We start from the raw sequence: 20,528 nt of genomic DNA, 5'->3' as shown, positions 1-20,528 counted from the left end.
TCTTGTTTTTCTGGCAGATTAGTGGCAAATCATTAAAGACTGAAGTTGGGAAATAATGACAGACATTTGAGTTTCAGACTTCATACCCTTCAGAAAAATCCATGCTAATGCAGACCTTGTTATTCTATCAACTTTCTAAGTTTGTAAGAGCAATACTTAAAAAATCTTCCCTATTTTTGGGCCTTTGTCCCACTTTTATTCATGACTTTGTCCAGATTTCTTGCTCTAAGAGGTTGGGGGGTATGGGAGGAACTCTTCGTCACCACTGCAGCTAAGTTATTCACCCTTGGCTGGTTGGCACTCCTCAACCTTTACTTGAAGAGAGAAAAAAGTTCTTCATTTTTTCCCAGATTAAAAGAGTAACTAGCACCTTGATACAGTTGCAAGGGCACACACTCTCAAACAAGCAGGCATGAATGATCAGCATTCATTTATGAAACCAAAATATCCTCCCTGCTTTATAAATGAATGCCACTTCTGTATACGTGCTCCATTGGCACCCGGTGATTATGCCCTGTAACAGCTTACAACTGGGACAGCCTTCCCTTTGCCTCACGTTAGTTACAGTATAGTTCTTGCAAAGGATGAAAGACTAGCAATAACAGTACAAACAGCTGGCAGTTAGCACAGAGGGTTAAGGTTATGAGTTTTAACAAACTGTTTCCTGTAATCCAACATTTGATTCCTTTAGCCTTCATTTGAATACATGTGTGACTTTGAGAGGTCTCTTAACCCAACAGTGTATTAGGAAATTGAGTTAGGCACCTCAATAATCTGTGTGCCTAGTGACTGCCTGATGTACAAAGTATAAAAAGGTAATATATTAGTAATAATTGAGCACCTCTGTGGATTGCAAATGTGCATGCTTTTTTGAAGTCTAGTGCTCTGGATATATTAATAATAATAATTTGCATCCAGTTTTCTCCCACATACCAAACACATGCTACCTCTCAACTGTATAGATTTTCGCCTCATATTTTTGGTCTGTTTTTCATAAAATTGTGTTTTTCTGGCAAATTAGTGGAAATCATTAATGACTGAAGTTAGAAAATAATGATAAGACGTTTTAGTTTCAGACTTTATACCCTTCAGAAAAATGCATGCTAATGCAAAACCTGTTATTCTATCAACCTTCTAAATTTGTAAGAGCAATGTTTAAAAAATGGCCTTATTTTTGGGCCTTTGTCCCACTTTTATTAATGGTTTTGTCCAGTGCAGTAGGTGGATTGGACAGTCCAAATTGGCCATAGTTGTAATTGTCCATGCAAGTATGTGGTATGGAAGAACAGACTCAGTAAGGCTAGTCATCTGGCAGTGTGAACCTTGGCTGTAGGTGACTGTCACTGAATTCCATGTGAAAAATTGGAAAAGGGATTATGGATGGATGGATGAATAGATGGAATTTGCATGCACAAATGCACACACATACACGCACACACACACACATGCACACACACACGCACACACACACACGCACACACTCACACATGCACACACGCATACACGCACACACGCACACACGCACACACTCACACACACACACACACACACACACACACACACACACACACACACATATGCACACATACAAAAAAAACAGTTGTTTCAGGGTTTGGTAATGCACAATCAGACTAAAGCTTTTTGGTGTTAACATTGGAAGCTTTAAAACTTACTTATTTAAAGATGACATGTTTATGAATGTATAACACTTTTGATTAAATACCTGCTGTTTTGTGTTTGACTCTGAGGGAATCTAAAAACAATATAGTACATTTCTGAAACCAAGTTCATAAAAGTTTCATCAAGTTTGCAAAATATGCATAATTCATTTAAATGTCTTGTCACTTATGTTGTTTTAACAAATAAAAATGATCTTGTAACCTATCTAAGGAAGTCTGTTTCACTTAAAAGCACTGGAAAACTGATGATTTTTTTCAGCTCTGAATTAAGCTTTCTACTTGCATATACAGACACGGTCACAAACATACACAGACACACACACACACATACACGCACAGACACACACACACACACACACACACACACACACACACACACACACACACACACACACACACACACACACACACACACAAACACTGTAGCCAACATAAAACAACCCCTAAACACAAATCTGTACTTACTTTCACAGAAATAAGTGAAATAAAATAAAGTAAGCCCCGGACCTCAGCTCCCATTCACGTCAAACTAAAATGTAATTTCACTCACAGTCACTGCACACACAAAATGCTTACAGATATCCCCACAACAAAGCTGCTCATTAAAATGCACACTGTGGAAATTAAACTCATTCAGAAGAAAAAGTTAAAAGAATGAAAAAGAAAATAAAATGTCTGTTTCTAGTCAATAAGAAAATGGAATGACCAGACCATTGGGTGAAATTGTAAATAAATGAACTAAGAAAATAACAAACAGACTAGAAGCATTCAATTAAAGTCGTCATAATGGTTAAGTTGTTTACTAGATCCAAGATGCAGGTTTTATTCTCATATGGCCTAATTGGCTAAAGATAGCAGAAAAGAATAACATCATAATCTTAATCATCAATTCCCTTTCATCCATTTAACATGGTGTTAGGATGTTTCATCAGCTGCCACCACCTGTCTAAATTCTAATCCAATCTTCTCTCTTCTATGAACTCTTTTGCACAGTTGCCATAGGTCTTCTTTCATACGGTCTATTTTTTCACTAAATGTCCTTTCTTTCCACAAACTTTTTTTCTGCATCTTCCAAATCTGCTTTACTAAACTGTCTTCTGTTTTCCTGCACATATGACCAAACAACAGTAGTCTGTTCTCTTTGACTTTCATTTGCAGTTTGGGAAACTTTGGTTTTGGCTCTGTTGCCACCATTTCTTCATTCATCCAGGTACTTCATCGCCATCAGTCAGCTGCTCTGCCTTCACTGCCCCATTTTATGTGATATACAAAAGTACTGGTCGCACCATTGTTTTGTACATGTCCTGTCATGCACCATCCCTGACATTGTCTGCCACCTGGCTACAGCATTTTTGAGTCAGAATTTGATCACTTCATTCTGACTTCACTTCTCCTCAACCACCCTTTCCAGATATTTAAAGATGTTAATTTGCTCCACCATTTGCCTTTCTGCCTCAGTTTTCACTTTCTTCAGATTTTCTCCATTTGCTGCCAGCTGTCTTGTCTGTCTTCACTTTCATCATCTGTGCCTTCAGTTTTGCATTCCATTCACCTATCATTTGCTTAATTTCTTATTCAGAGACTGATTGCAATGCTGTATCACCTGCACACAGCAGTTTTGATGATCTCATGAAATTCAGCACCAGCATGAACTGGAGTGGACTGTGAAACTTGATGTCCACCCACTCCCACTGGAAATCCAAAACCTGTTAGTATGTGTGTCATTGGGCCACTTTACATAGCCTACACTAATCCTAACAGTGCTTCTGGGACATCAAGCCATTGCAGGCAAGGATTTCGAGAGGCATACTGTACACATTCTTGTACAAGATATGTGATGGGGGGTAGCAACAGAGAGAAAGCACTATGATGCAGGATAAGCCACCCTAGCTTTAATAAAACAAAAATGGTCATATACTGCAGGAAACTTGCCCACCACTGCTCCAAATTGTGCAGAATGCTGGAAATATAATATTGCCCAAGACTACTGTTCCGCTGCTCCGCATTGAACAGTGGTGCTCTCTGCATTTTTTGATTGGCTCATATATTGCAATTACAGAAACTGGCATTACAGTATATGAGCCAATCGATAACCTCTCCAAATGCAAAGGGAGCCAAAGAGCAGGCACACAACACATAACTCTCAGCTGTACAAGTTTTGTGGAAAATGCCACTTTGGGGCTGAAAGTTAGAGGGTGCCACAAATTTCTGCATTGTCCCATTAAATTACGATTTATATTTCACTTCCATTTTACCTCCCAGTTTTTCAAAAGGTCATTATGTACTAGTGAGTCCCATCAAGTCAACACACAAGGATGAATGAGATGACAATATAACAGTCCTGTGAGAGAGCAAGAAAGCAAACGGTAAGTAAAAAGGTCAGTCAGAAAATGAATGTATGGCAGTGAAACTGTGAGATGTAGGAAAGCAGAGTGTGAAAAAAGTTCAACAGGTAGGCAGGTGTTGCTTAGCCAGACTTGCAACTCTCACTGTGAGACAAAAGCTCGAGATAACAGTATCGCTAGATGCAAACGACTGCTGCTTCACACATATTCACACAGCCTGAATTTGTAGGAGCACTGCAATACCCTTGCATAATAGTACAACAGGATGGCAAGAAGCATATTCATAATGAGGATGTGATGATAAGGTATCGGGTGTTAGAAAATAGGATCGGTAAATATCAGTGGTGCAGTAATGCAACATCATTTGTGGTAACGGCTAAAGTTTTATACTCTTAAAATGCAAATACCACACAGTAAGCCTTACTGTGTGGTATTTTAACTGCATCAGTTACATTTGTAGCAAATAGTTTTTGTGCATTTCAGAAGAGCTCGTTTATCTTTATTTATTTGTATTTATTTATTTTTTGCTCCTCAGATTTGAATTGAAGAGATAATTTTACACAGGGTATGAGCTAATCTAGCTAAGTTTTCAAATTAAGTGAGATTATTTTAAAATACAATATACTGTGCTAAACATGCTGCAATAAATTGTATGCACCATCCACAGCAGTTTTGCTAAAAAGAGCCATAAACTAATACATAGCTGAATTCAAATGTTGTTGTTGTTTGTCTTTCAGCTTTTCCCGGTTAGGAGTCACCACAGCGGAACTCCGGTCCGGTAATGATTGGCAGTTATTTTTATGGTGTCGAGTTGCCAGCCCGACACCCAACCAAAAGAAAAAATATGTATGGAGTCCATGTGGGACAGAAAAATCAGAAGGAAGACATCTACGATTCTTCTTTTTTTTCCTCTAAGAGAATCGGAACAAGAGCAGGACAAGATACTTGTGACTGATTTAAATAAACCTGATATATGACAGGGACTGGTCGTAATGTCACAGAGAGGGAGGGAGGCAATTGACAAAGGGGTAGCAATGTCTTGCTTTTGGTCCACGGTAAGAATAGATACCTATCTTCCATTAAAATATTCCAGAACTTTCTAGTATCCCCCTGGCCTGGATTACTTTTCAGTTTTACTTACAGACTGTATGGTCTCATCCTGGTGGTGGTTTGGGGTGGCCCAGTAATAGTATTTCAGCTTCCCTTTCCTCCCTTGGTCAAGCTTGGCTTACTGCCCCATTGGGAATCTGTTCAATTACTCTCTTTTTTCCTTTCCTTTTAGGACCTTATCCAATTAAATTCATAGATTCATAGGTTGGTACTAGGCTATCGGCCCTAGCAAGCCTAGCCATAACAATTCCCTGACCATTTCTTCCCAGAATATTTACTTCCCTGGCCCCCTGTCTAGCAGGGTGACTGACATGATCCCCAGCGTGAATTTCCTATCTCCCATCCAATCGTCAAGTTTCCTTTTGAAGATGGCCAAAGAGGCACTCAGCTTGACATGTATGAGCAGTCTGTTCCAGAGTATGGGGAGTCTCTGGATCAGGAACATATCCCTCCAGCATGTTTTGTTCATTGTGATGACCAGGTTTAGATCTCTGGAGAGTGTAGCTCTGAGGGATTGGGATTTTTTTAAGTGTAGCATGTCCAACAGCACTGGGTTTGACATGGCCTTGTATGTTAAGCAGAGATCACCTCTGAGTAGGCAATATGCAAAAGTTTATAGCTGGAGTTTTTTTAGATGGTCAGCATAGGGCATCTACTTTAGGCCTGTGATTCTTTTAGTGAGGTATTTCTGTGGCCTTTCCAGTTGTTGCAGATGTCTTGTGAGGTACATACCAAACGGGGTGTTGCACTCTATAATGGGTGTAATGAGGGATGGGTACAGTGGAACAATGACCTCCTTTTTCCTGGATAAAAAGCCCTTAGTGATGAGGTGTGCCACATAGAAGGATTTCATGACTGTTGTGGCTATGTGGTTATCAAAAGTGAGACCACTGTCCACCTGTGTCCCTAAGTCCCTTATCAGACTTACAGTGTTTAATGTACTGCCACTTATGTGGTAATTCATGGGTACATGTTTTTTCCAAAAGGGAATAACTATACATTTCTTGGCATTGAGCTTGAGCCCATGGCTCTGGCACCAATCATCTGTTTCTGTAAGGCCCTTTTGTAGAGTAGCCACATCATTTAGGGATTCAGTAATGGCTCCCAGTTTGCAGTCATCTGTGAACTTTGTTAGCCAGAGTCCCTTAGTGCTGGCCTGTACTTCAGAGACGTAGATGCCAAACAAAAGCGGTCCCAGGATTGAACCCTGAGGTACTTCGCTTGTCACTTGTCTGGAGCTGGATTTTGAGTCAGCTACTTTTACAGTGTGAGTTCTGTCAGTAAGTCAGTTGGCAACCCATCGAGTGACATAGGGATTAATGCCCAGTTTAGTAAGTCTATCTATGATTCCAGAGTGGGGGATGGTATCAAAGGCCTTGGCGAGGTCCAGATAGGCTGTGTGGACCGCCTTACCCTCATCCACGGCTCTGGAGACTGATTCAAAGAAGTCAATCAGGTTCAGGAGACAAGATCAGCCCTTCACAAACCCAAACTGGGTGGGGTCCAGTGTTTGAAGGTTGCCAATGTCTTTGTTTATAAGTTCCATGATAATACGTTCCATGGCTTTGCAGATCAGGCTCATCAGACTGATGGGACAATAATTCCCAGGATCCAAGGTGGATCCCCCCTTGTGGAGTTAGATAATTGTAGCTGTGCACCACTCATTGGTCATGAAGCCTGAGGTGAGGCTATGATTAAACATGACACTTAGGTGAGGTGCCAGTTCATTTTGTAGTTCATGTAGTACACAGCCCGGGATGTCATCTGATCCCATGGATGCTGTATTCTTAGTTTTGGAGAGTGCATTTTTTTAACTGTGTGGCCATGAGTACCAGAATTTGGCAATCTTTTGGTATTGAGATGGGCCCTTTAGGGGGTAAGAGGGTGGTGAAGTTTGCACTGAATCGATCTGCCAGGATATTGGCAATATCCATGGGATCAGTATATTTAATGCCATTCTGTTGTAGCTCAACGCAGATCTGAGCATTGTTATTTAGATTCTTGACATAACTATAGAATGCCTTGTGGTTGTCCTTGGAATCTTTGGCAATTTTATTTTCGTAACTAGCTTTGGAGGGTTTTGTGAGGGATCTCAGCTTCTTACTGAGGCTGATAAGGGAGTTTTTTGCATCCTGGGATTTTCTGCTTTTCTGCAACAGTTTCTTCCTTCTGTTGTATAGTTTGTTTATGGTAGGGGACCACCAGATTGGGTTCCTTTTTTTGGAGGAAACCATCTTGGTTATGTTTGGAATGGCATGATTCATGCACGAGTGGATGTGCTCGTACGCTGCCTTTGTGTAGGATTCAGCAGTCGAACTTCCAGTTCCCATCTGCATGGGTATCCTGAGGTTTGTCACTTCTTACTTGAGTAGCATGAAGCTGGCTTTGGAGAAGTTTTTTTATGGAGGTTCCCTACTGGGGGGTGGGGGTGGGATGTGGACGTCAAGGGTGATTAGCTTATGGTCAGACCTGACCAACTAGGGGGTAACCACTGGTGTGGAGCATCAATCTCCCATGTTGGTAATGACCAGGCCTAGGATATTTGAGCCCCTGTTGGGACTATGGATTAGTTGGTCCAGGGCGTTGGAATTTATGAATTCCAAGAACCGCTGGGCAAAGGTGTTTATACCCAAGTAGTTTTCCCAATTAATGGCAGGTTAGTTGAAATCACCTAGTATTAGGGTGTTTGGTTGTATCTTAATATTATCTAGTATGTTTAGAAAGGTGTAGTGAGAATCTTGGGGCATGATGGGGGATCTGTAGCAAGCTACAGTTTGGATTGCAGTCTTAGCTAGTGTTAATTGCACCTGTAGAATTTCAGATGCATTGTGTTGGGCAACTAGCCTGGAGGTGTAAATATCCTTACTGAATATGGACACTCCTCTGCCTTTAGTCCTTTGGTCCTGGTTTGGTGGCCGAAAAGTGTGGTAAGAGTTGCAGCCTCGTACTGCAGGGGTGCTCTCTGGAGCATTGAAACAGGTCTCAGTTACTGCCCAGATATCGATGTTCTCCATTTTTAGGAGTGCCTCAAAAGAATGCATTTTGAGGTTTAGACTTCAAGCATTGAGCAGCATTACCTTCAGATTTTGCATGCTTATATCTGTTATGGTGGTGGTTTTCTCCTTTGAGCCTTGCCTAAAAAAGGTACTATATAGGGGTGGCAAGAGCCTTAGCCAGTAACCTGAATCCCAGGGGCAACAGGTGCATAACATCTCTGGCAAAGCATCATGGTTTGTCGATCATGTCATCCCAGGCAGACAGATATTGGATCCCCTTTGAATGACACCAGAAACTTAGCCAATTCTTGAAGTCAATCATTTTGTCCTTATACTCTTAAACTGTTAATAACTTCAGTTTAAAAACCTCAGAAGTCTTCCCTCTACTATGTGGTGTTACGCTACATAGGTGAACTTAAGCAAAGTATAATACTTGCTTAACTTGTCTGGTTAGGTAACTAGTATTTATACTCTTACATGCCTGGCCAATAGCCAAATAGTGATCAAAGGTGAGAATCAAACCCTGTCCCTTACATCTCTGAAGCAAACACCTTAACTGCTATGTAAAACTCCCAAGAACATTATTAAATGCATACCTTGCAAAGTATTACAATCCCTAACCCCACACTCAGAAACAGGCAATCTATGTTCTGTTAGCAACATGGGTACATAATGGAGCATACAGATGGACATGTCTCTCCTCAGATGAAGGAATGACAAATGTTGCAGCTTGGGCATGCATTTGACTCACCTAGCTATAAATATGGTAACCTTCTTCAGCAGGTGCACACAAGCATGCACATGCATGAGGAGGCATAATCACCCTGTGATGACATGGGTCGCACATCTCCCACCCAAGAGATGTTGATGTGGGCACAATCAATCCCTATGTCTGCTTGCTATAGCATATTACATTAAAAGGTACTCATGAATGGCCAGCTGGATACAGGGTAAAGTCTACCATAATGTAAATGTAGAGGAGCTTTATGTGCTTTTCTACCTAGGGCAGCTGTACATTTGGACTGAAATGTCCATTTTTATTTTGCTCTTTCATGAAATTATGTGTTTCCTTGTGTACATTTGTGGCTTGGATGGAGGAGGGAAGTGTGTGAGGGGGTCTGCTTGTTAAGCAGTATGTAGGGGTGGGTGGATAGCAAGATGCTGAGAAGGTGTGGCTTGATGGGGGCATCATCCTGTGAACTTAGTACAAATTTGCAAATTCTGGCTACACCCCTGATTTCAAGACTGCCCAAAAGAGGCATTTGCGGGACCTTGTCATATGATTTCTCCAAGTCTAATAATGTACAGCTGGACTCTTTTCTTATCCCTAGCTTCTTTTCTACCACCTGCCTTACTGCAAACATTTGGTCATTTGTACTGCATCCTGATCTGAATCTAAACTGCTCATCTAACATGTTATTTTCTAACTCTCTAAGTATTCATTTATCAGGCACTGTCTGCAGAGTGATCATGCAATGTCTCAGGAGTTTGATACCTTTGCAGTCCCAAAGCTTGGAATATTCTCTTTATTCTTGCTAACTGGCACTAGAATACTTATTCTCCAATCATCTGGGGAAATGCCCCTTTTTTGTAACTCCCTGCACTGCTACTTTCCACTGCCAGGTTTCCTTATGCATCTTATTTCCATACCTGATCATCCACATATCCATTATACTGCCTGACAAATGTTGATTTCAGATGTTACCACTCCTGCTCAGCTCCCTTTGTTTTCACTTATTCCTGAGATGCTAGAGCCATGAGCATTTTCTTAATCTCAGGTTCTGCTACTCCAGTAAACTCTCAGGTCTCTGTTGACCTTAAAACCTTCTCTGACCATTACATACAGTTGATTGCAGCACCAGTGACTTATGCTGGGTTCTCACCATTTTAGTAAGGATAACTTTACAATGTTTCCTTTAACCCCAATTTCCTTCCCTCGTTAGTCTACACCATGCATGCAGATCACTCTTGTACATGATCTTGTGACCATCTCTCTTGATGAACCATTTGTTGCTCATCATTAAACTTTAAGCTATTTGCCATACAGAAGTCTGGAATGACCACTCCTTCATTATTCCTGTTGTGCCAACCATGTGGACCCATGCACTGCTCATATCTTGCTCTATCTGTCCTAATGTAAGCATTCAGATCCTGTATTATCAAGACCAACTCATTTTGTCCTTACAGGATACCACTTATGAGAAACTCCATTTGTAGAAATGTGTGGAAAATATCTAAAGCCCTGCTCAAAAGATGAATGTAGCAATTTCCACAAACCACTGATATCAATGGGAAAGAGTAATGCAGACATAAACAACAGGGGGAAAAATAAATGGAATATATCAGCTCTGTTTTTTGTAATAAATAAAATATATTATTCTCTTGCTGTCACCTCACAGTAAGACGTTGTCCCATTTGATTCTCAGCTAGAGCATCTTCTGTGTGGAGACATGCGTGAATGGGCGTGCCTTCGTTGAAGGTTGTGCGTCAGGGCTGGTAACTTGGCACGTAAATATCCACTACCAAAACATTAGCGGACCGGAGTTCCACTGTGTCAACCCATAACTGGGATAAGCCGGAAAACACAACAACATTCTCTTGAATTAGAAAACCTGATTTAGTGATAGAACCATGTCTCTAAACATACAGTGCAAGATATTTTATGAAGAAAATACCAGCAGTAATACGAAGCATGGCACCAAGTTGCATATAATGTAAACAAATAAAATGTTTTAATAGTAGGTAAGCGCTTTCACCACTAACTTTGGCACAAATATAAAATCATTTTAAAACCGTTCTTAACACTCACTATTCAACTAATTAACTTCAAATTCTCTTTCAGCAAATCATTGTACAGACCCACCCCCATGCTTTGCAAATGACAGTTTTAATATATTACATTATTCAGTTTACAAAGACAATACTTCATTCTGCTAAACACCCAGAAATTTAAAGATTAAAACATTAAAACGCCAACTTGTATAAATGACATTGCATACTTTGTCTTATGTGTCATTTAAATCAACTGTAAATAATGCATTCAATATTAATACTTAACTACTTATGCATTTCTATCATCTCATCGTTTAAATCATGGTGTTTTATATTCTTTCTGACATCACCGATGAGATTAATTGCAAATACATCCTATCAATATTATTAATAAATTATGCAATATATTATATCATCAGCGTTCAAACCTTGTTTAAAACATACCATCAATTCACAAATACTGTGAATAAAAGTTTCAGTCTGCAAATACATACATGTTACCTTGTTTATATTTGTGCACCTTCGCATCGGATCAAGACATTATACGCCATCATATTTCAACTAGGAAATATTCCCTTAGATATAAATTCATAAAATTAAGTATATCTAAATGTATATTCTCTGCCAGCTATGATACGCGGATGAGATAATATATTGCATAATTTATTAATATATAATTAATATTATACTATTATATTGCCCAGTTCCTATAGTTCTTTAGGATATAGTTTATTGTGTTCAGCATTGATATCTCATATTTGGTTATGTAGTTAACTAGAATCAATGATATTCTGTTGTTTTTTCTGGTGTTAGTATAGACGCATAAAGTGCTATGTTTAGATATAGCGGAAGGTATGAGCGAGTACCTTTGGTAACTTTATTTTATTTTAAGGAGGGATTATATAATATATAATATGCTTATCTATCTATTTATTTAATAGATAGATCACTATGTAGTTTATAACCTAGTATATATAGCCCTTCTATTGTTTAAAGCTCATAACTGTATCTGAGTGTGTATGTTTAGCACAATTACGTCATGGGAAATGCGCACAGAGACTTGAGATGTGAATACGGCAAGTTTTTGTAAATAACAGCATAACATAGCTGGCAGAGAATATACATTTAGATATACTTAATTTTATGAGTTTATATCTAAGGGAATATTTCCTAGTCGAAATATGATGGCGTATAATGTCTTGATCCAATGCGATGGTGCACAAATGTAAACAAGGTAATATGTATATATTTGCAGGCTGAAACTTTTATTCACAGTATTTGTGAATTGATGGTATGTTTTAAACAAGGTTTGAATGCTGATGAGATAATATATTGCATAATTTATTAATATTGATAGGATGTATTTGCAATTAATCTCATCGGTGATATCAGAAAGAATATATAACACCATGATTTAAACGATGAGATGGCAGAAATGCATAGGTAGTTAAGTATTAATATTGAATGCATTATTTAAAGTTGATTTAAATGACACATAAATAAGACAAAGTATGCAATGTCATTTATACGAGTTGGAGTTTTAATGTTTTAATCCTTAAATGTCTAGGGTGCTTAGCAGAATGAAGTATTGTCTTTGTAAACTGAATAATATAATGTATTAAAACTGTCATTTGCAAAGCATGGGGGGCGGGTCTGCTGTACAATGATTCGCTGAAAGAGAATTTGAAGTCAATTAGTTGAATAGTGAGTGTTAAAAATGATTTTATATTTGTATATGGTTTGATGAAGCCACAGTTAGTGGCGAAAGCGCTTACCTACTATTAAAAAGTTTTATTTGTTTACATTATATGCGACTTGGTGCCATACTTCGTATTACTGCTGCTAATTTCCTCATTTTTGCTTTTATTCATTTGTGGCGACAGTTTACGTTTACTAGTTGGCTGTTTGTTGGTTTCCTGTTGCAAGATATTTTATACTTAATATATCGCATACCAGACCCACCCATGTACATGCATACAAATTGACAGAGAGATGCACATATACAAACCCCGGCATTCATGAAGCTCGGCGCAAGGCCAGCGTAAGGCTTGCGCCGGCCGTGTGGCGTATATATGGCGTAGTCACGCCATATGCATATTAATGAAGGCACGCAGCCGCCACAGCCACGTGCATAGGAAACGTGCGCAAGTGCATGGGGCGTATCGAAGTTGCGCATGGAGGCGTGTCAATGTCGGCTGTCGATGAGCAACCTAAACTGCTGAATATTATATTCCACCTGCAATAGTAATCGCACCTATCAGTGTCCGTGGATACTGAAACGTATGCAAAGCATGCAAGATAGTCCCTGCGAACAGAAAATGAAGAAGCAAACAGAAATGCATGGTAGGGAATATCAGATCCCTACCCTTGAACAAATGATATGAAAACCGTGTGCCCGTAGTCCAACGTAGTGTTGATAGCTATACCATGTGGAAGTGAAATGTATCATATGTTAGCGCGCTGCCAGTAGGTACGTCCAGCCCAATGGAGTGGGTCACCAGCTGACCCATAATGTGAGGGAGGGTACATAGCTGGGCAGATGTGTCCATAACAAAATACACGAGGAGAAATGTAGATATATGTAGTGACCGTATGTCCAAATCATAGTCCACAAGGCATGTAATAGTCACATACAAAAGGTATGTCCGTATTTCACATACCAAATGTGATAGGAAATAGAATACGCATGTAAACAAAACAGAAGGACCATATAAACAGCTACAACAATAAGGACACGTGTAGGCCGAAAGGAACAGTATCATCCATACTGTTGACTAAGATTACCACCTGTCCCATTTTGCGAGCGACAGTCCCTCTGTGGGTAGATGTGTCCTGACACAAACTTGTAAAAATGGCAAATGTCCAGAGATTATAGGACATAATTATACCTTAGAAGTCAAGTAATAGTTGCATTAAACAGTTTTTCTCTGTACGTATATTACATAAATGTCATAAGAAACAGAATAAGCCACCGAAATGCTACAAGAATAAGCTTAGATATAGTCAAGAATTGTACGTTCTATCTGCCGAACTGACCATGGATATGTGTCAGCCTGTAAAATGTGCTGTGTTCACTGCAAATGTCACACTGTGGCCAATTGAAAAGGTGGAAACACTACCGTTGACTGTGGGGAGGTATTGTCCACAACAGTCAGATATGTGTAAGGAATAGCTTGGGCATAGGATAAGGTGCCATCCTACCAACGAGTACAACAGGCTAGCAAAATCCGGAAGTCAGCGGTAAAAGCCGAACTTGTATGTGACACAGTCAAATGGGTAGTACCCAGGTATGCCAACCAAGTAATGAATGTGAAGTATGGGCGTGTACCTATGTGCATGAGGTATAGCAAGTGGAAAGCAAACATGGCAGGGTAGTCCACACAACCATAAAGGTACCTGACACATGTAGGGTAGTCAATGTGCCGTACTTGGCGTACTGGTTTGTTGCAGACACAGCTACACATAGTGACCCCTACGCATATGTAGTTGGTATTTGTATATGGTTTGATGAAGCTACAGTTAGTGGCAAAAGCGCTTACCTACTATTAAAAAGTTTTATTTGTTTACATTATATGTGACTTGGTGCCATACTTCGTATTACTGCTGCTAATTTCTTCATTTTTGCTTTTATTCATTTGTGGCGACAAGTATGTCACCCTATGCAGTGTCAGGATTGCAAACCATGTATCCCCTGCATGTAAAACCCCCTGCACATTTTCATAAAGCCACAAAAATCTTCGGTATCTGCCTTGTTTTGGTCATGACCAATTTTTGGGATATCCCTCATGGGATAACTAACCTGTGTAAATAGTAGAATGGGTATAACGACATGATGACCAATCCTGTAGATATCTGGACACAAGTCAGAATGTGCAGTACAGGTCCATCACACTGTCCAGCCCTACGTGGTCATGCATAACCTACTACCCAGGATAAAACACCTTCCCGTGATGCACGTGTCCCAACATGAATAGGCGGGAGAATATATTGCACACATTCGCATAGTGGCAAACGGCATAAGGGTGAGGAAGACGCTGACGTAAACAGGATAACTTTGATCAAGTGTGAGGAACACTTACTGTGTGCAGGCATGATCGACCATACCTGTCAACCTGTGTGAGCAAGATATCTGGACAGAGCCATGAATACAAGTGAGACAAAGGTCCAAAAGCAGGGACAATTTGTAAAGATAGCTCTTAGAAACATAGACATATGATAGAATAACAGTTTGCACATTGGCATTAATGTCCGGAGTATGAAGTCTGAAACCCAACTGTCTGTCAGCACGTTCTGACTTCAGTGTTTAATGATGAGCTACTGCTGTGTCAGAACACAACAGCGTATTACAAAGGTCTGTACCATACCACTCAACTGTCCAGATATTTGCAGAATGACCAGAGTTTGCCTCATATTGTTGTTGTGTGCCTCCGACAATCTGCACCTGTCTGGTAAATAGGTGAGGATTGACATCACTAAATAATGAGAAATATTTTGAGTTTAAGACTACACATCCATCAGAAAAGTCATGCTAATGCAAAACCTAGTATTCTAACAATGTTCTAAGCTTGTAAGAGCAATAGTTAAAATGTGTCCCTATTTGTCCCCCCATCAGGTAGGTTTTGTGCAGATTTGTTGCTCCAAGAGGTTGAGAGGTATGGTCCCTACATATTTACAGTAACAACCTTTCACATTTGTGTAATGTACAACTGCATACCTGTAGTCACTTCATGTCCAAACTAATAATCCCCGTATGACTGAATACAGGTAACAGTCAAATGTGAATGGGAACACCCCTCACCACGGAGTATGGACTGTAACAACCCCACCCATAATATGTATTGCCAACAGAATAAGCTGCTGACAGGTGCCCAAACACCTGTCTATAAACACAGGTAAAAATTCATAATAGGGAGAAACTCACCATCCATATGCTTCATCTGACATTTGAACTCGGCCAGGGAAGTTCTGTTCACCAGGAGGACAAGCCTAAACCCAGATCACTACTTGAACACCCTGACAGTCAAAGACCTGTATGTGCCAGGACTATATGCCTTGGTGTTCTGCATATCCTTGGAGTGATTAACAATGCAATTGGGGTCCACAGCAGTAGGCAATAGGGAATGTGTAATATGTAGTACCGCGTTTTTCCCAGCAGGAGAATGGATGCCTGTGTTGTAAGTGAAGCGGTGAGGAATACGTTGATGTAGCTAAGTACTATGGGTATGCATATCAATGAGGCAGACCACCAATAGAATAGTGGTTCCGGCATCCGGCCAACGTGAATGCAGTCCCGGTTGACCTACAACCACTGCACATATAACTTTAAAGTGTAATGAATGCGTTCATGCTGTACACACATTTAAATATGTAAAGGTGAACGTGTGCTTTGCATCAGTCCATAAACCGGAATACAGATATGTAACTGTTACGGTCAGAATTATGAAAGGCCATGTAAGCACAAATATCTATTAAACATATGTAACCCACAATAAGGATATGCAAGTGCGCCTGCACGTGTGTAATCCATTCACAGCATAGCAAATGAATGCTGTTTTCTCCACGTTATATATACATGGCTCATACCTGTTAACCCCGTAAAGTACGAAACCGGATAAAGCCATGAAAACAACTGGTACAAATAAGGACAATCCCTAGGTATTGCCCTAACAAACATAGAAAGTGGATAGAATAACAGATGTGTCACTAGCATGGATTCTCTGAAGGGTATGAAGTCGTAACCTGAAATGCTTATCATTATTGTCCAACGTCAGTCTTTAATGATATGCCACTAAATTGCCAGATAGACACAAGGTTATGAAAAATGGACCAAAGATAAGAGGCAAACAGCTGTAATGTCAGCGTAAATCTGTACAGATGAAAGGTATGATATGGATATATATATATCTGTATATACACATATATCCAAAGACTTAAACCAAAGCTAAATATGAAATGAGGAATGTACAGACATATATGGACATATGTATATATGTACATATATATATATATATATATATATATATATATATATATATATATATATATATATACACACACACACCTGATACATTAATAGATATATACACAACAAACATATGTCCCTGTAGATATAACACATGTACATAAATAGGTCACGGTATAGCTATTCTGGATAGACAGACAGACATGCATGAAAGGTGAATGCACTGCTGCTTTCCAAACTATTGCCCGGAAAGTATCAGTGTGACAGGCCTGCAAGTTCTACACTTTAAACATGAATATAGGTGTCCTTTGCAGGACCCCAAAATTGATCCCGTACGAAGTGCGAACCATCATCAATGCAAAGGAAGTCACAGCTGCAACTGCAATATAGCTGTACATGCAACAGTAGCAGGTGCAAGGGTAATAGAATGTATGACGTATGACCTGATATCTGGAGAGTGGGGAGTGCTTAGAAGTGTCATCACACTTTATTATCACTCACATTAAACATGTCTAATGGGTACTGTGGAGGGCTGTCAGGTATGGGAACCATGGGTATGCAGAAATGGGCCTAGGTGTTGGTTGGCACAGATTTATTAGGTCCGCCCCATGGGAGTGATCAATATACCTATGTGGGTATAGCACATGCCTACATTCTCCAAAAAGGTTCAACCCATCTACTGGCTATTGTGTAAACCATTGGGAGAAGACGTAGGGACCTATATCAGTGTCATGTAGGCGATTATCATGGATGGACATGCGTATGACCAAGATGGTAACCATACCTTCCAAACTGTCAGAATAAGACAGCTGGACTAAGGCATAGTACATGAAATACAAATAGGGACTATATTAAATATACCCCTGACAAAGTCAGAACGTTGATAGAATAATGGTGTAGTCAGGAGTATGAATGTTATGAGGGTTAGTAATCATGAAATAGAAATGTCAGTCATTATTATCTAACCTCACAGTCCGTCATGCCTTGCCAGTAATTTACCAGAAAGGCATATTATTATGACAAATGTAACAAAATCATAGGTCAAACCTCGAGGCATTTACCCATAATGTGTACAGGTGAGAGGTATGAAGGTAACCCATCCTAATTAAATGTACAGAACTAGTGATACTAGGTGGACAGGTGAGAAGAAAGACATCAGGACAAATGACAAAACATGTACAAGTCAAAAGCATGTACTTCGACAAATGTGAATGACAACATATGCCCTGTGAAAGTCAATGTGGAAGGTTAATAGACCCAAAAGAAATGTGTCCCTCAGGGTGTGATGCAGTGTCACTGATGCAGTGTCCAGTCCCCCATACTCATACGTGAGCTCTGCCACTGATGGAAAGTGCAAATACTGGCGTACACATAAGGTACATGATAGAATAAGTAGTGTGGATAAGCACCTGTTGGACTTTGTGAGGAATACAACCCTCTGGGTGGGTGTGTCCTGCAATAGGAATGTAATGGCATCTGGTCTGTGATGCCGCCAAATATTGTGTGTATTGGTGTAAGAAACTTGATATCCTGTATCAGAAACATACCTCGCAACTGTACAGATTTTCTCAGAATGTGCAGATGTTTGCCTCATATGTTTGGTGTGTTCCTCTTACAATCTGTACCTTTCTGGCAAATTCCTGAGAACTGAAGTCATTAAATAATGACAAACATTTGAGTTTAAGACTCCAAATCCTTCAGAAAAGTCATACTAATGCAAAACCTATTATTCTGTCAGCTATCTACGTTTGTAAGAGCAATATTTAAAATCTGCCCCTATTTGTCCCCCCATCATTGTAGGCTTTGTCCAGATTTTGTGCTCTAGGAGGTTGAGAGGTATGATCAGAAATAGATACATGTCTGAGGAAACAGCATTATCGACTGCAAGATAACTCAGAAGGTATGACAAGCGCTGCAGTAGGAAGTTCTGTATTGGCCGCAGGTATGTGCTGACATGTCAAATGACACAGCAGTCTACATGAAGTACCTATAGGGCAGCCACCTTTACAAATGATGACAGTGGGACATACCCACAGCCATGCATACACCACAAATAGACATAGCACACAGCAAAGCCTAGGCCATGATACACAAAGCCTCCCGCGTGTACGAGTATAGTGAGAGTACAGCAAGGAAAGATGTCTGCCAAGCTATTCAGCAAACACCTGTAGGGGCGTGTAAGACTGCCTGTAACACAAACGTTGCACGGACAATGTTGGGATTTGCAACATACCCCATTTGTATGTGAAAGCTATGCAAATTATGTAAATATGCGATACATGAAACAATAAGCTGTCCGTGCAAGAGCAGAGTTATGTGCAGAAATATACCCAGATTTTAAGCGACTAACGTTCTGCACGTTGCCAAACGGAGCAATGACAGCTGCAAATACAGTATGAATACAGTCGAAGAAGCATGCCAATGTCCAAATCTAAGGCCAGTGGTATTATTGACCAGTGGATATCAATAAAACTGTAGTTGTCCTCCCCCGATTTCCGGTGTGGAAGAGTAGTGCAGCGCCACGAGAACGCGCTGCACTTCAAAACAAGTTAAATATGTATAATATACATACAAAATGTAGGTTTAGTTAGATGTTAGTACGCCATGCAGATGAATGGCAAGCTGGAGACAACATGGCTACTGCGTACTGGTTTTTATGTGTAGAAGCGCTCTGTCAGGGATGTAATGAAGCATTTGTAGGCAATCTGATGCAAGTGAGGCTGAGGATAGTGAATCACAACATGTCATGCCATATGGGCCAAGCCTCTACAGTGTAGTGTAGGATAAGGGGACTATTAGAGTAGAAGATAGGTGACAACATGAGTGTGTATGTATAAAACACTGTAATCTTACTGGAGCAGTGTCACATGTTTGCTGTCAGTACTCAGTGGAAGAGGCGTGTTATGAGCTATCCTAGGGAAAGTCAGGAGACTGACGGTGTACGCCATGGATACCACCGATGTTATCTGCAAACCTGCCCACATTGTATCCACGCCCGTGCACACCAGTAAGCCCTAGTAAGCATGTGTGCATGCATGTCAGCCCGTGTGCGCGTGTTGAAGAACGAGTAAGCGAGTAAGCTAGTGTACAAATGGTGAAGCCTGTGTAATGTCGTGTATGCCAGTGTACGCATTTGTAAGCATGTACACATGTGTACTACATACATCACACACGTACTGCACACTCAGACACACATGCTGCCAATACTACACACATCAGTGAAATGGCACATGGATGGAGAATACATAATCAGAATTAACAGTGCTGTAAACTATGCTACAGTGATGGTCGTAGCTGCAATGCATCATGCCTGCTGATATACACATGGAAGTATCACACTTTGTGTTAACAGCTTTCTAACATCAATACAGTGGAATAAAGCCACCGTGTGCATCAGCACCAGGTTAGTCTGATCCTGCATCAATGTTACAAATCACAGGTGGTGGCACAGGTGACATCATATGCACAGGGAGTGGTGTTACATTACCAGAGCTGTCATTGAGCCATCCAATTTACACGTAGGTGTGTGTGTGTGAGGGACAACGGTTATTGCATGCCCCAATGGTGATGCAATGGGTTTGTGTATCTGATAGTCCTAGCTGTTTGTGGTAAGTGTGTGTGTCTGCATATACACAGGTACAGCATGTGTCAGCCATATACAGGA

Source organism: Protopterus annectens, chromosome 3.part1 (assembly GCF_019279795.1).
Source record: "Protopterus annectens isolate FY-2018-M chromosome 3.part1, PAN1.0, whole genome shotgun sequence".
NCBI classification, from domain to species: domain Eukaryota; kingdom Metazoa; phylum Chordata; order Ceratodontiformes; family Protopteridae; genus Protopterus; species Protopterus annectens.
The sequence above is the reverse complement of the archived record's forward strand: the minus strand, read 5'-3'. Positions refer to the sequence as shown.